Here is a 14,190-nt window from a genome sequence, read left to right as displayed (position 1 = left end):
TAAAATTTATGAAAGTGTTACCAAAGTTTACTGATTTTAATTTGCTTCCGAAAAGTGTGTCCAGTTTGCTTTATAATAGCAGTCAAGATTAAGGACCCCCATTGTAAGTTGTTCACCGTTGACGACCGTATTCCTTTTCATTTGAGTAAATTTGATAAGTTAAAAATTATGTACATTGGATCTGACACTTTCTGTGTTTTACGTAACTTTAATTTCAAGTCTGATAAGCAAAATCCTTTAGGCATTTCACGGTTAAATCTGTACAAATCCTCCAAGACTGCATGCATAGTTACTTGATTAATAAATATACTAACTGCTTTTGAAGTTTATGTTGAGTTCTGTGCACATTGTGTGATAAAAAGTGTAATATCAGATTGGGAGCCCCCTACTTACTGTTTCTATTACTGAAGGTAAAGATACTATGAGTGCCCTTAATCACAAAAACAGTTACAACATTGCTTACTAAGGAATGTGTGAATTTTAATGTAAGTGAATTTTAATTGAATTTGTGCTGTGTAGAAAGTATCTGATGAAAGAAGACTAGGCCCATGTCCATTTCTAGTTGCAATTGTTGTGATGATGAAATAACTCAGGTTTGGCAAAGTATTTACTGTTGATGAGTGTTAAAGTGTAATTTGTGTTTGTGAAAACTTGAATATCTTACAATAACTGCTTTTATCCACTAGGGTTCATTGCACATTCGTAAGAAAGGAGTATAGGTGGTGTTTTTCCACCAAAACTATTTACCTTTTCTTTAAAAGAAATGTTTCACATATCTATGCCTAATTAGGCTGACGACCGTATTCCTTTTCATTTGAGTAAATTTGATAAGTTAAAAATTATGTACATTGGATCTGACACTTTCTGTGTTTTACGTAACTTTAATTTTAAGTCTGATAAGCAAAATCCTTTAGGCATTTCACGGTTAAATCTGTACAAATCCTCCCAGACTGCATGCAAACACGAAAATCGAGTATTATCTATATGCTGACATAACAAAACGGTGCAATGATAGTGTTATAACCTCTTCAACAGCAAGCTCATTGCTTTACATATTTTGGCAGGAAGTAGTATGGACCAAAACAAAACAAAAAAAGTCGAGTAGGCATGGTCTCTAAAGTGCATGCCTTAAGAGTTATGAGGACTTGTTCATACTACGCAGATGCAGATCTTTCCATAACATACTTCGAACATGAAGCAATCTCCATTTTCATTAAAATACCATTTCTAATTAACTTACCACTTTCTCATTTAATTCTGTAAATGCAGCTACAGTGTCAGAAAAGCCCACGGTTTTTTGTTCAAGCCGTAGAGTGTTTTCAACAGTATGGAACTGTCCAATACAGTGATCTTCTCTGAAAGAGAATAAATAGACTTCTCTTACGAAGCTTCCTGACATATCACAACTGTGAGCCGAATCGGGACAATGCAGTTATGTATAGGAATATTGATTGATTAGAAAATTTTTGCGAAATGCAGGAAGATCGGGAGATGGTCAACGCAGGGTATAAATAAGAAATCATATAAATATACTTACCATTTTGAGTGCCATGCCCCGTAATACTACATTGTCTTCAATATTGGAAACAATGCCATGCCCATAATATTACGGGCACTACGTATTAGTGAAGACTACCACGATTGTAATATTATGGACACGGCATTCTTTCCAACATTGGGCCGGACGAAGTGGCCGAGCGGTTCTAGGCGCTACAGTCTGGAACCGCGCCACTGTTACGATCGCAGGTTCGAATCCTGCCTCGGGCATGGCTGTGTGTGATGTCCTTAGGTTAGTTAGGTTTAAGTAGTTCTAAGTTCTAGGGGACTGATGACCTCAGCAGTTAAGTCCCATAGTGCTGAGAGCCATTTTTCCAACATTGAAGACAACGTAATATTATGGGCATGACACGCATAATCTTAAGGAAGAACAATAACAAAGCGAGATTCATGAGAAAAATCTGAAACAAATATTTTTAGTCGCGAAGGTGGTTGCTAACAAAACTCTCGTCCATTGATTTATTGTTTAGCCTGAAATTTGTACCAAATCGGATGAACGAAAGAGATAGAACAGACATAGAGATAAGCTTCTCTTCCCTCAGTCCATGCTGATTATAAATGGTTCAAATGGCTCTGAGCACTATGGGACTTAACATCTGAGGTCATCAGTCCCCTAGGCTTAGAACTACTTAAATCTAACTAACCTAAGGACATCACATACATCCATGCCCGAGGCAGGATTCGAACCTGCGACAGTAGCAGCAGCTCGGTTCCGGTCTGAAGCGCCTAGAACCGCTCGCCCACAGCGGCCACACCTCTAGTTCGCATTGACGGCACTTTGAACAGTGGACGTTACATTTCAGATGTGTTACGGCCCGTGGCTCTACCCTTCGTTCGATCCCTGCGAAACCCTACATTTCAGCAGGATAATGCACGACCGCATGTTGCAGGTCCTGTACGGGCCTTTCTGGATATAGAAAATGTTCGACTGCTGCCCAGGCCAACACATTCTCCAGATCTCTCACCAATTGAAAACGTCTGGTCGATGGTGGCTGAGCAACTGGCTCGTCACAATACGCCAGTCACTACTCTTGATGAACTGTGGTATCGTGTTGAAGCTGTCCAGTCACATTAATGTGAATACCTGCAAAAAATCTGAATAACCATCTTTTGCAGCGCGTACTGCTGCGAGGCGGGCAACAAGGGTGTCAGTGATGTTCTGCTGTGGCCAGCTGCGATAGGTTTATCGACTAAGGATCCATGGCGCGAACAGCCCGATAGAGGTGATCCCACAGATTCTCGATTGGGCTTCAATTCGGGGAGTTTGGTAGCCAGAGTACGGCCAACTCATCCTGGTGTTCTTCGAACCAAGCACTTTCACTGCGAGCTGTCTGACAATTTGCAGTGTCCTGGCAGATGCCAACGTGCTGAGGAAAAGCAAACTGCACTAAGATGTGGACATGGTCCCCAAGGATAGACGCAAACTTGTGATGATCTATTGTGCCTTCCACGATAAGTACACTACTGGCCATTAAAATTGCTACACCACGAAGATGACGTGCTACAGACGCGAAATTTAACCGACAGGAAGAAGATGCTGTGATAAGCAAATGATTAGCTTTTCAAAGCATTCACACAAGGTTGGCTCCCGTGGCGACACCTACAACATTCTGACATGAAGAAAGTTTCCAACCGATTTCTCATACACAAACAGCAGTTGACCGGCGTTGCCTGGTGAAACGTTGTCGTGATGCCTCGTGTAAGGAGGAGAAATGCGTACCATCATGTTTCCGACTTTGATAAAGATCGGATTGTAGCCTATCGCGATTGCGGTTTATCGTGTCGCGACATTGCTGCTCACGTTGGTCGAGATCCGATGACTGTTAGCACAATATGGAATCGGTGGGTTCAGGAGGGTAATACGGAACACCGTGCTGGATCCCAACGACGTCGTATCACTAGCAGTCGAAATGACAGGCATCTTATTAGCATGGCTGTAACGGATCGTGCAGCCACGTCTCTATCCCTGAGTCAACAGATGGGGACGTTTGCAAGACAACAACCATCTGCACGAACAGTTCGACGACGCTTGCAGCAGCATGGACTATCAGCTCGGAGACCATGGCTGCGGTTATCCTTGACGCTACATCACACACAGGAGCGCCTGCGATGGTGTACTCAACGACGAACCTGGGTGCACGAATGGCAAAAAGTCATTTTTTCAGATGAATCCAGGTTCTGTTTACAGCATCATAATGGTTGCATCCGTGTTTGGCGACATCGCCGTGAACGCACATTGGAAGCGTGTATTCGTCATCACCATACTGGCGTATCACCCGACGTTTTGGTATGGGGTGCCAATGCTTACACGTCTCGGTCACCTCTAGTTCGCATTGACGGCACTTTGAACAGTGGACGTTACATTTCAGATGTGTTACGGCCCGTGGCTCTACCCTTCGTTCGATCCCTGCGAAACCCTACATTTCAGCAGGATAATGCACGACCGCATGTTGCAGGTCCTGTACGGGCCTTTCTGGATATAGAAAATGTTCGACTGCTGCCCAGGCCAACACATTCTCCAGATCTCTCACCAATTGAAAACGTCTGGTCGATGGTGGCTGAGCAACTGGCTCGTCACAATACGCCAGTCACTACTCTTGATGAACTGTGGTATCGTGTTGAAGCTGCATAGACAGCTGTACCTGTACACGCCATCCAAGCCCTGTTTGACTCAATGCCCAGGCGTATCAAGGCCGTTATTGCGGCGAGAGGTGGTTGTTCTGGGTACTGATTTCTCAGGATCTATGCACCCTAATTGCATAAAAATGTAATCACATGTCAGTTCTAGTATAATGTATTTGTCCAATGAATACCCGTTCATCATCTGCATTTCTTCTTGGTGTAGCAATTGTAATGGCCAGTAGTGTATTTGCTAAAGAAATACAGTAACTGAAGTTGGAATAACTGTTGAGTTTTGTGTAATTTCACAGAATTAATAATGAACAAACTCGCTTAATCAATGAACATAGGGACTAAATGTGAAGTAAATCTGGAATGTTGTGTAATTTGTGTGAAGGAAAGTGCCATAACAGTTTTTGGGTCTCACCTTTTTTCTTGCTCTTAAGGAAATTAAAGTTGCTATGAGTTATTTATTTATGGAAGTAGTTACAACTTTAATAATTAATGAATCTGTTCATCTTATTGCAAGTGAATGTTAATCTATAAATATTAACTGAAAAGAATTAGCTGAAATCAGGTCAGGTCCAGGCCCATATTTTGTTTAACATTGACTGTCACTGCCTGTAATGATGAAATAACCTAAACAAGGTAAAGTATTTATGAGTGGTGATTACTAAGGTGTCTTTTATGTGTGAAAGCTTACATTGTTAGTGAAACTGTGCATATCCGTTATACTATATGTCTGCTTGTGTAAGGGGTCATTGCAGTTCTGTGGGATAGTAAGACAAGTTAAGTTTCAATAAGATAAAAGTTTACAGATTAATTAAATGAAAGGTGTTTTTAATTCTATGCCTTGTTAGGCTGGCGACCGTTATTATTTCACTTAATTAACTTAATTGTTTAAATCATTCATCACAAATTTCGATACGTAACTTTCTGTTCTTTTGTGCCAAATTCATTTTCGAGTCCGATAGGCAAACATCTTTAGGCTTTTCATGGTCAAATCTATAAAAATCCTCCCAGGGGGTAACACTTCCTGCATCTAAACACCGCATTTGGTAAACAAACTTTAAGCTAGTATAGCTGAAAGGTGCAGCTGTAGTGTTATAACCCCTCTGCGACGCATTAATGACAGCGTCCGGCAAATACGTTTTCTGTAATTAACAGATCATCATTTTTATGACAAGCTCTATAATAGCATCAAAATTTCAGCAACATATTGTGGAACCTGTCACTTTTGTACGCCTTTAAACACAACTAGATGGACCACTTTAATGCCAGTGTGACTTTGAATGATTCAAAGGCTCCACCATAAAAGGATGCGGATGTGCCCAGGAGGGCCATTGCGAAACCCCCAGCGGTTTGCTCCACCCACTTGTTGCAGGTGTAAAAGACGAGGAGCATACATACCACTTTTGCCTTGCTTTACCTCAGCTCGGTCAAGAGGCTGATTAATATCCAACACCTGAAAGAGAATTCCCTCGGCTGTCATGGAAGATTCTGCGATCTCAGTGTTACTTCATGCGACATGAAGTATTTCTCGTAGTGATCCAGAACGGGGAAATAATTGATTAGTTTTTTGAGAATTCAACAAGAAAAATTATCAGTGCTCCATGCACTACGGACATAATTGACAAGCGCTCCGCCATGAGTTGTAGCAGGGCATAACACACATTCCTCTAGTAGTGGCAGATGACACAGGTATTTTGTCATTGTAGATTTAGTCAGCTACTGGAACTTGATCCTAAATTCTAATCTGATTCAAAAGGTAATTGGGTATATTTTCCATTTTAAAAATTCTGTGTCTTCCTGTATAAATACAGTTTTACTCTTATATTTGCATTCAAGCTCGTGTTCGTGATAGTGTCATATTACACAGCATTAAATGTAGTACAAAGGTACAGATACTACCCGCTATTGTTATCTAGCTGGTAGCTTTAAACCAAAGGATAACGTAAATAAAAAATAAATAAGAAATATATTATTTTGTTCAAACAGACATCCAAGGCACCAGCCATATGAGTAACAATATATGGCGTCTTTTTGCTGCTACAAGTTTAAACGAGAGAGGAAGATTTTCATTACATTTTCATACTCTTAAGGTGGCAGTTATTGGAGCTGCAGTTTTGGACGAACTGATCTAGTACTCAAGCAACGATCTAGTTGATGCAAAAGATGTGCCACGTAGTTCACGCCAGAACACTGAGCATTTAATGACAACAGATCCATCTGATTTTTTTCTATGTATAATGAAATGGACGTTGATTAGTGGAGATTAGTAGTATTATGATGATATCTAAAAGTGAGCTTCGGGGTTAAACATTTCCATTCTACTGATGAGTCAACATCAACATCGTCACTGCATGTAACATTATAAAGATGTCCGGGATTTAATCCAAAACACGGGAACACAATCTGGTAATTAGGTAGGGGAGAACGAGGCACATTTTGGCGGATTTCTTTTCGGATATTTTAAAATTTTTTGGTTAGATTAATGATGTTTAAAGTTGTTTAGTCTTACAACACGATTTTAAATTATAGCTTGGCATATATGCTTCTAACTCAATCTTACATTTAAGAGTGCAAAATAATTATATATAGGCTCAAGCCGAGTGTACAAACGTGCCTCGTGTATGGGGTAAGTTTACGCACCTATGGGGGCGCGTTTGCGCATATCATAGAACACAATAACGAGTAAACAAAACACACTACTAAAATTTTTAAACATGCTTTATTTGCAGCAGACAGAATTACATTTTTACTTCCACCAATTAGCATGGTTAAAATGCAAAAATTTTACTGTCAGTAAACGAATTTTTTACTCACTTCAACCTGTTAGCATAATACAGCCTACATGCAGGTTTGAATGTTAATTAAAACCCCATTCATCATTGAGAGAGCTACAATTTATGCACACACAAAATGCGTTTCCTATGGTTAAACCGTTGTGAGCCCACCTTTTACATTCAGGCACTTGACCCATTCTTGACTTCTTTTCGGTTGGTTGGATCGTTTCAGGCAGTAACTACAAAAGAAATTTTCGTCTCTTCATCAATCTGCCGCAGGTTCTAAGAGAAAGGAGGAAGAACTGGTTGGGATATTTGTTGAGATGGAAGTGCTTTCTAGCAGACGCTTTGGAAGGACTAATATGTGAGAGGAAATGGAGCTCAAGGAGGACATACGAGATTATAGACGACATAAAGGGAAGCGGGAATTACGTGGACCTGAAGAGGATGGCAGAAGACGGGGAATTATGGGGAGTGATCACATGAAAGCAGCCGTTGGACAGAACACTTATGGTGACATCAGAAGTGGGCTTACCCACATGTTATTTTGTTCTTGCTATTAGAAATTTCTTCCCCTTATCAGTCTTTGCTTTCACAGAATTAATTCATTTTGCTTGAGATTCATCAGATTCAATCAGCTTTTTGTGACAGTTTCTACCTTTTACTCTCCCATGCCTTCATTTTTTTAGACTGTGTTTCCAACTGACGTCGTCTTAAAGTTTCCTTGACTGAGGTTCTATTTAGGGTGGCAGTGCAAAATAATGCTTATACGTGCCCCAACAGAACTGCATAAACGTGCCCCATCACCATGTTTAAATTAGTTTCGAAGCTATAGTAGTAATTTCCAAGCTATCAGTTTATACAAACGTACTTTGCGAAGTAGGATGATCTCCTGTAAACGGACATACAGGGTGAATCAGCTAAAACTTGCACCGCATATATGGCGGAAATGGAAAGTGCTATTGATGTTCTAATACTTAGAAAGTGTGTTTTTTGTGCAAACATGCACTTTTTAAATGGAACAATGCCTATTGACATTAACGAACTAAAAGAAGTACATATTAGAATGTCAGTGGTGTTTGTTGCAGAATTCTAGTGTGAGTCATTTACCTGATATCGTATTTTGAAAACTTTCCACACCGACGCTTGTTTATGTCTTTCAACCTGCGCAATTGCTAGGTACGGTGTTGTTATGTTTGTTCATAGTGTGCTTGTGTATGTTTCTTGAGTGCACTGCGACTAGCTAGTCAGTTAATGTGTGACAGTCCAAGTAGTAGGTCGTGAGTGGACGATGGGATTTACGAAAGCAGAAAAAGCCGACATGTTCATGGTGTATGGAGAGTGTAGGGAGACTGTATTTCGTTGTTGTACCTTATATGCGGCAAGATGTTCCAACAGACGTCAACCATCTCGGCAAATATTTATTAAACTCTTCAACCCGTTACGCGAAATGGTTCTGTAGCACCTATACAACGTAACAGAAGGGAACAAGTGACGACAGAATAGTGGGAAATTAATGCTCTTGTTGTTGTTGCAATTGATCCGCTCGTTAGCTCCTGCGCAATAGCACGAGGAAGTGCAGAAGTCAGGCAAGTGTCCTACACATTTTTCATATTTTTCCCTATCACGTTTTTCCACATCATATCTCTCTCCATCAAGAGCTGCACGAAAACGATTATCAGAATCGTGTTAACTTCTGTACATGGGCATTAAGACTGAATATTCCAGATGTTTCATGTATCTTGTTTATTGATGAAGTCACATTTACCAATCATGGCCAGATAAACCGCCGAAACATACACTATTGGTCTGTTGATAATCCCCGTTGGCTTCGTCAGAAGGGACGCGAGAGTCCATGGAGTGTAAACATGTGACGTGGATAGAGAACCATTAACTCATAAGCCTGTTTTTCATAGAGGGAACAGTGAGCGTGCACAAATATCGCAGTCTTCTAACAGACTATCTTCCACGGACGCTAAAAGACGTTCCTCTGCTGACTAGGAGGAACCTATGGTATCATTACGATGGCTGTCCAGCCGTCAGTGTGCAAAGTACTACAGTACATCTTCACGAATTGTTCCCAAATCATTGGATTGGGTATTGAGAAACTGTACCTTGGCCGGCCCGTTCCTCGAATTTCACACCTGTAGACTTTCTTTTTGTTGGGAGTACTGAAAAACGATGTGTACAAGGATATACCAGCTACACCCGATGACATGCAACGAGGTATTACTGAAACCTTCTGGGATCTCCGCTTAAATGCTAGCACGTATGCAGCAGTCGTTCCATACCAGACTGGAAATACGAGACGGTGGATAAATTAGGTGTATAAGCTTCACTGTTTACAAGATACTGAAAACTATTTCTGTGGTCAGCCAGAAAGCGATGGAGAACATACTGGCCATACTTTCGTCAGCAAGTCCAAATTACTCTTGTACTCATGGAAAGAAACTGTTCCTACTTGCTATTTACTCAGTGGGTCCAGGAACTGTGACTGTAAATAAAAGTTTTGAGTTGTAACTGATTAATATATTCAGTAAAAGTTCACATGCACAAACATAATAATTTTCCTGATAATGATAATAATGTCCCTATCGGAGACAGCAGTATTAGCAGTTCAGAGGCGAACTCTACGGTAAGCTCCAAGTAAAATGGTCATCACCCTGACTTCTAATCATTGAAATTAATTGCTCGCCTTAAAAGTGGAAAATAAAATGAAATTGTCGTGTAGCATTGATGTTCGGGACGCTCGATCCGGGTAAGTTCAGCCGCCGATTTACAAGCCTTATTTCAGGTGACACCACAGTGGACGCCTTGCATGTTGATAAATATGGAATGATGAGGACAACACAACAGCGAGTCCACAAGCGGAGAAAATCTCCAACCCGGCCGGGAATTGACCCTGGGCCTGCTGCATGATAGGCAAACACGCAACCACGCAGCTAAGCAGGTGCACAAAGTGGAAAATAACCTCTCCACTTGCCACGAGATTTTGTCAACATTACGGGCGGCACCAAACAGCTACTTCTGTGAAAACTAAACGGTCCAGGACGGTGTGCAGTCCTCGCAAGTTCACTTCCTACTTTTACGGAAAACATGTTTGGTAGCTACTTGGCTGTGACGTCATCCGAGGCACAGCGCATACAGGCGTTTGACTAACGCGGACAGATTGATATCTTGGTGGGGAATGTCTCCTCCGACTACCTCTCTGCCTGTATTTATATATGGGCGCAATGGACGGCCTAACGCAACATCTACTATCATCTGCTCTAAGCACAGGTAGCAGCATCTACATGCACCTTTCTTGGACATGTAATGATTAATATCTCTGACGTTTAATAATTTACAATCTTTTTAATTTTTGCATGAATGTAGTAAAATTGTCTGTAGTTCTTGAAAAAGTTTTAGCGCAACTGCATTTTAACTTTACCGGCTAGAATTTTTAGAACGGAACCAACAGCAGAACTTGACCTCTGAACTGCCTCTTTTAGATTCGTTGTAATGATTGTTATTTACAGTAAAGTCTTGAAACTCGGTACCGTTGTATTGTTTCATCAATGTAATCTAGTAATGTAATTAGAACTTTCTATCACAAATACAAATGATACTTAATCAATTATGAATAGGGACATTTTTATATGAGTATATGAAGATGGTATCTGTTCTTCCGGACATGTCCGAAAGAACAGATACCATCTTCATATAGTTAAGGCTAACCGGCCATTGACCTTCTTCTGTGCGGATGCACAAGCATTGCCCGAACTCTTAAGACTGTCTGCCGCAAGTAATGAGTGTAATGGGCAGGGGCACTACGAATGTAGTGTGTGGACATTAAGTTGGGAATGTGGATCTCACGGGGAGCTTGTAAGAGATAAATCACTGCAGTCGCACTATCCTCTGTGCCGTCGGTGGCTCAGATGGACAGAGCGTCTGCCTTGTAAGCAGGAGAGCCCGGGTTCGAGTCCCGGTCGAGGCACGCATTTTCAACAGTCCCCGTTGATGTATATCAACGCCTGTCGGCAGCTTGGTGTCAGGGACATTTTTGTTCCAAATTTAGTTTTTAGTAAATAACTTGAAAGCTAATAGAGGTAGCTTAATGGAGTCACATAGTTAATGTTTTTATATGAAACTGAAGCTGCACACGAATTTTTATCTTTCTGATTCTATAATTTAACGCCTTCACTTTTTCGTAAAAACACCGATTTTGACCAAAATATTGCCCGATCAAGTTGAGACTTGTAACGTTTGATTGTGACATATTTGCACGTTCAGAACAATATTTTACTTTCTAGCTTTATTATTTAGTGCCACTTATTTTTTTCTTAAAATAATATATTTAGCGAAACATATTCATTACATCATTCTGGGGCTCCACAATGTTAGTATTATTATACTGAAGCATACACTAACAGCGTCTGGAAAAGTTATTTTAATTTCAATCTCGGATTATGACACAATACTTTGTATGCTACAGACTGGCGCGTTACGCTGACGTGGCGCTAGTAGTAGTGAACTGGGTTGACTCCCGGCACTCGATTGCTTCTGTATCTTTCACAATGATACAATGCTTGTTCCGCCACAAAGCGAATACCGCCACTGCCCATGGTAATTCTGAGCACAATCTGTGATGGTCAGTTGTCTCGTTCAAATGGCTCTGAGCACTATGCGACTTAACTTCTGAGGTCATCAGTCGCCTAGAACTTAGAACTAATTAAACCTAACTAACCTAAGGACATCACACACATCCATGCCGGAGGCAGGATTCGAATCTGCGACCGTAGCGGTCACGCGGTTCCAGACTGAAGCGCCTTTAACCGCACGGCCACACCGGCCGGCAGTTGTCTCGTTACTGGTGAGAATCCACATAGCTAGCGTGCTATCACAGGCATTGTACAAGTGTCGGTGTGGGAACTTTTCAAAATATGATATCTCGTAAACTGTTCGCACTAGAATCCTGCAACAAACACCACTGACATTCTAACTTACCTACTTTTAGTTTCTTAATGTTAACAGGCATTGTTCCATATAAAAAGTGACTATAGCGAGCCCGGGTGTGAATCGGACGTTCAACAAAGCTCCGATTCCCCTTGAAAATATCCTCCGCAGATGGGGATGAAACGTCGGTTTTTCAAGTAAAAGCCCGAAATATTTTATTAATATGATGTAGCAGTTCTCAGCGGTGAACGGTTGTCTCCGATGTGCAGCGGCCGGCCTCACCCGCGGCTTAGTGAGTCTGTGCGCTTTGCAGCTTACAGCTGTCAGTATTAGGAACCGTTTGAATAATAGAAAACGCCGTGATGTCTCAGGCATGTAGGAAAGAAACTTCGAATTTCACTTTAGATGGAAATTATATTAGACCTGCTTCCTTTGATGTTGAAAAGTTGTTAGAAGAAAAATTAAAATTGAATTTTGACGATATTTTTGCAATGGCGATGTCAGCAGCGTTTGTTTTTTTCAAATTGAAGACCCAGAACTTTGTGAGAAAGTAGTAGAATCGTGTGGAGTTAGTCTAAATTTTAAACTTCGTGATGGCAATACTGGTGATGTTATTGTTTCACATTTTGGATTCGATATCAGAGCTGTCAGAGTTTTTGAGTTGCCGTTTGAAGTGCCTGCCGAATATATTAATCAAGCAGTCTCGAGCTGTGGGAAACAATGGGGTAGAACGGGTCACGTGCGCGCCCAAGTCATACCGAAGGAGACTATAGATACTGCGGAGTTGTCCCTGACCTCAGCGAAATCTACACAACGTGTGACGAATGTTCCAAAAGCCAATGTTCCAGAAAACACTAAGGTAGCTGCTGTCACTGGGCAGGAACTACCCACCCCGATATCTGTAACACTCACGAATGGCAATGTTAATGCAAGTCACATTCCAATGGAGACCACTGAAATCACGGGGACGTTCTTGAGCAGACCACAACTCACAGAACCTATGGCGAAAGCCCCAGTCACCAACATCCCAAATCACTCGAATGTTTCTGAAGCAGCATCTGCTGACGATAACATTTCTATGAGGACCAGGAAACTGCAGCGGACCCTTCAGGAACTCCACCAAAAAGCCGTTCCCCTTAAAAACACTAAAAGCAAAGGCTTGTACATGAAGGGACTGAGCAAATTGTTCAGATAATGCGTGCAAAGGCTAAACAAGCAGCTAAAAAAGTCAATGAAGGGTCTGCAGGGACCTCTGCCCAAAATCCTTCAGTACCATTCATCAAAAGTGCCTCCACCCGTATTACACTACTGGCCATTAGAATTGCTACACCACGAAGATGACGTGCTACAGACGTCAAATTTAACCGACAGGAAGAAGATGTTGGGATATGCAAATGATTAGCTTTTCAGAGCATTCACACAAGGCTGGCGCCGGTGGCGACACCTACAACGTGCTGACATGAGGAAAGTTTCCAACCAATATCTCATACACAAACAGCACTTGACCGGCGTTGCCTGGTGAAACGATGTTGTGATGCCTCGTGTAAGGAAGAGATATGCGTACCATCACGTTTCCGACTTTGATAAAGGTCGGATTGCCGTTTATCGTATCGCGACATTGCTGCTCGCGTTGGTCGAGATCCAATGACTGTTTGCAGAATATGGAATCGGTGGGTTCAGGAGGGTAATACGGAACGCCGTGCTGGATCCCAATGGCTTCGAATCACTTGCAGTCGAGATGACAGGCATCTTATCCACATGGCTGTAACGGATTGTGCAGCCACGTCTCGATCCCTGAGTCAACAGATGGGGACGTTTGCAAGACAATAACCATCTGCACGAACAGTTCGACGACGTTTGCAGCAGCATGGACTGTCAGCTCGGAGACCACGGGTGCGGTTACCCTTGACGCAGCATCATAGACAGGAGCGCCTGCGATGGTGTACTCAACGACGAACCTGGGTGCACGAATGGCTAAACGTCATTCTTTCGGATGAATCCAGGTTCTGTTTACAGCATCATGATGGTCGCATCCGCGTTTGGCGACATCACGGTGAATGCACATTGGAAGCGTGTATTCGTCATCGCCATACTGGCGTACCACCCGGCGTGATGGTATGGGGTGCCATTGGTTACACGTCTCGGTCACCTCTTGTTCGCATTGACGGCACTTTAAACAGTGGACGTTACATTTCAGATGTGTTACGACCCGTGGTTCTACCCTTCATTCGATCCCTGCGAAACCCTACATTGCAGCAGGATAATGCACGGCCGCATGTTGCAGGTCCTGTAC

At 41.9% G+C, this 14,190-nt stretch overlaps 1 non-coding gene across 1 annotated transcript; it reads left to right on the top strand.

Annotated features, from left to right (window-relative positions):
• Positions 1-10,863: 10,863 nt before the first annotated feature.
• On the top strand, positions 10,864-10,938 carry Trnat-ugu (transfer RNA threonine (anticodon UGU)). Its single transcript has one exon. It is a non-coding gene; the product is annotated as a tRNA-Thr (tRNA).
• Positions 10,939-14,190: the final 3,252 nt, after the last annotated feature.

Source organism: Schistocerca serialis, chromosome 3 (assembly GCF_023864345.2).
Source record: "Schistocerca serialis cubense isolate TAMUIC-IGC-003099 chromosome 3, iqSchSeri2.2, whole genome shotgun sequence".
NCBI lineage: Eukaryota > Metazoa > Arthropoda > Insecta > Orthoptera > Acrididae > Schistocerca > Schistocerca serialis.
This window is presented reverse-complemented; position numbering and strand designations above follow the sequence as displayed.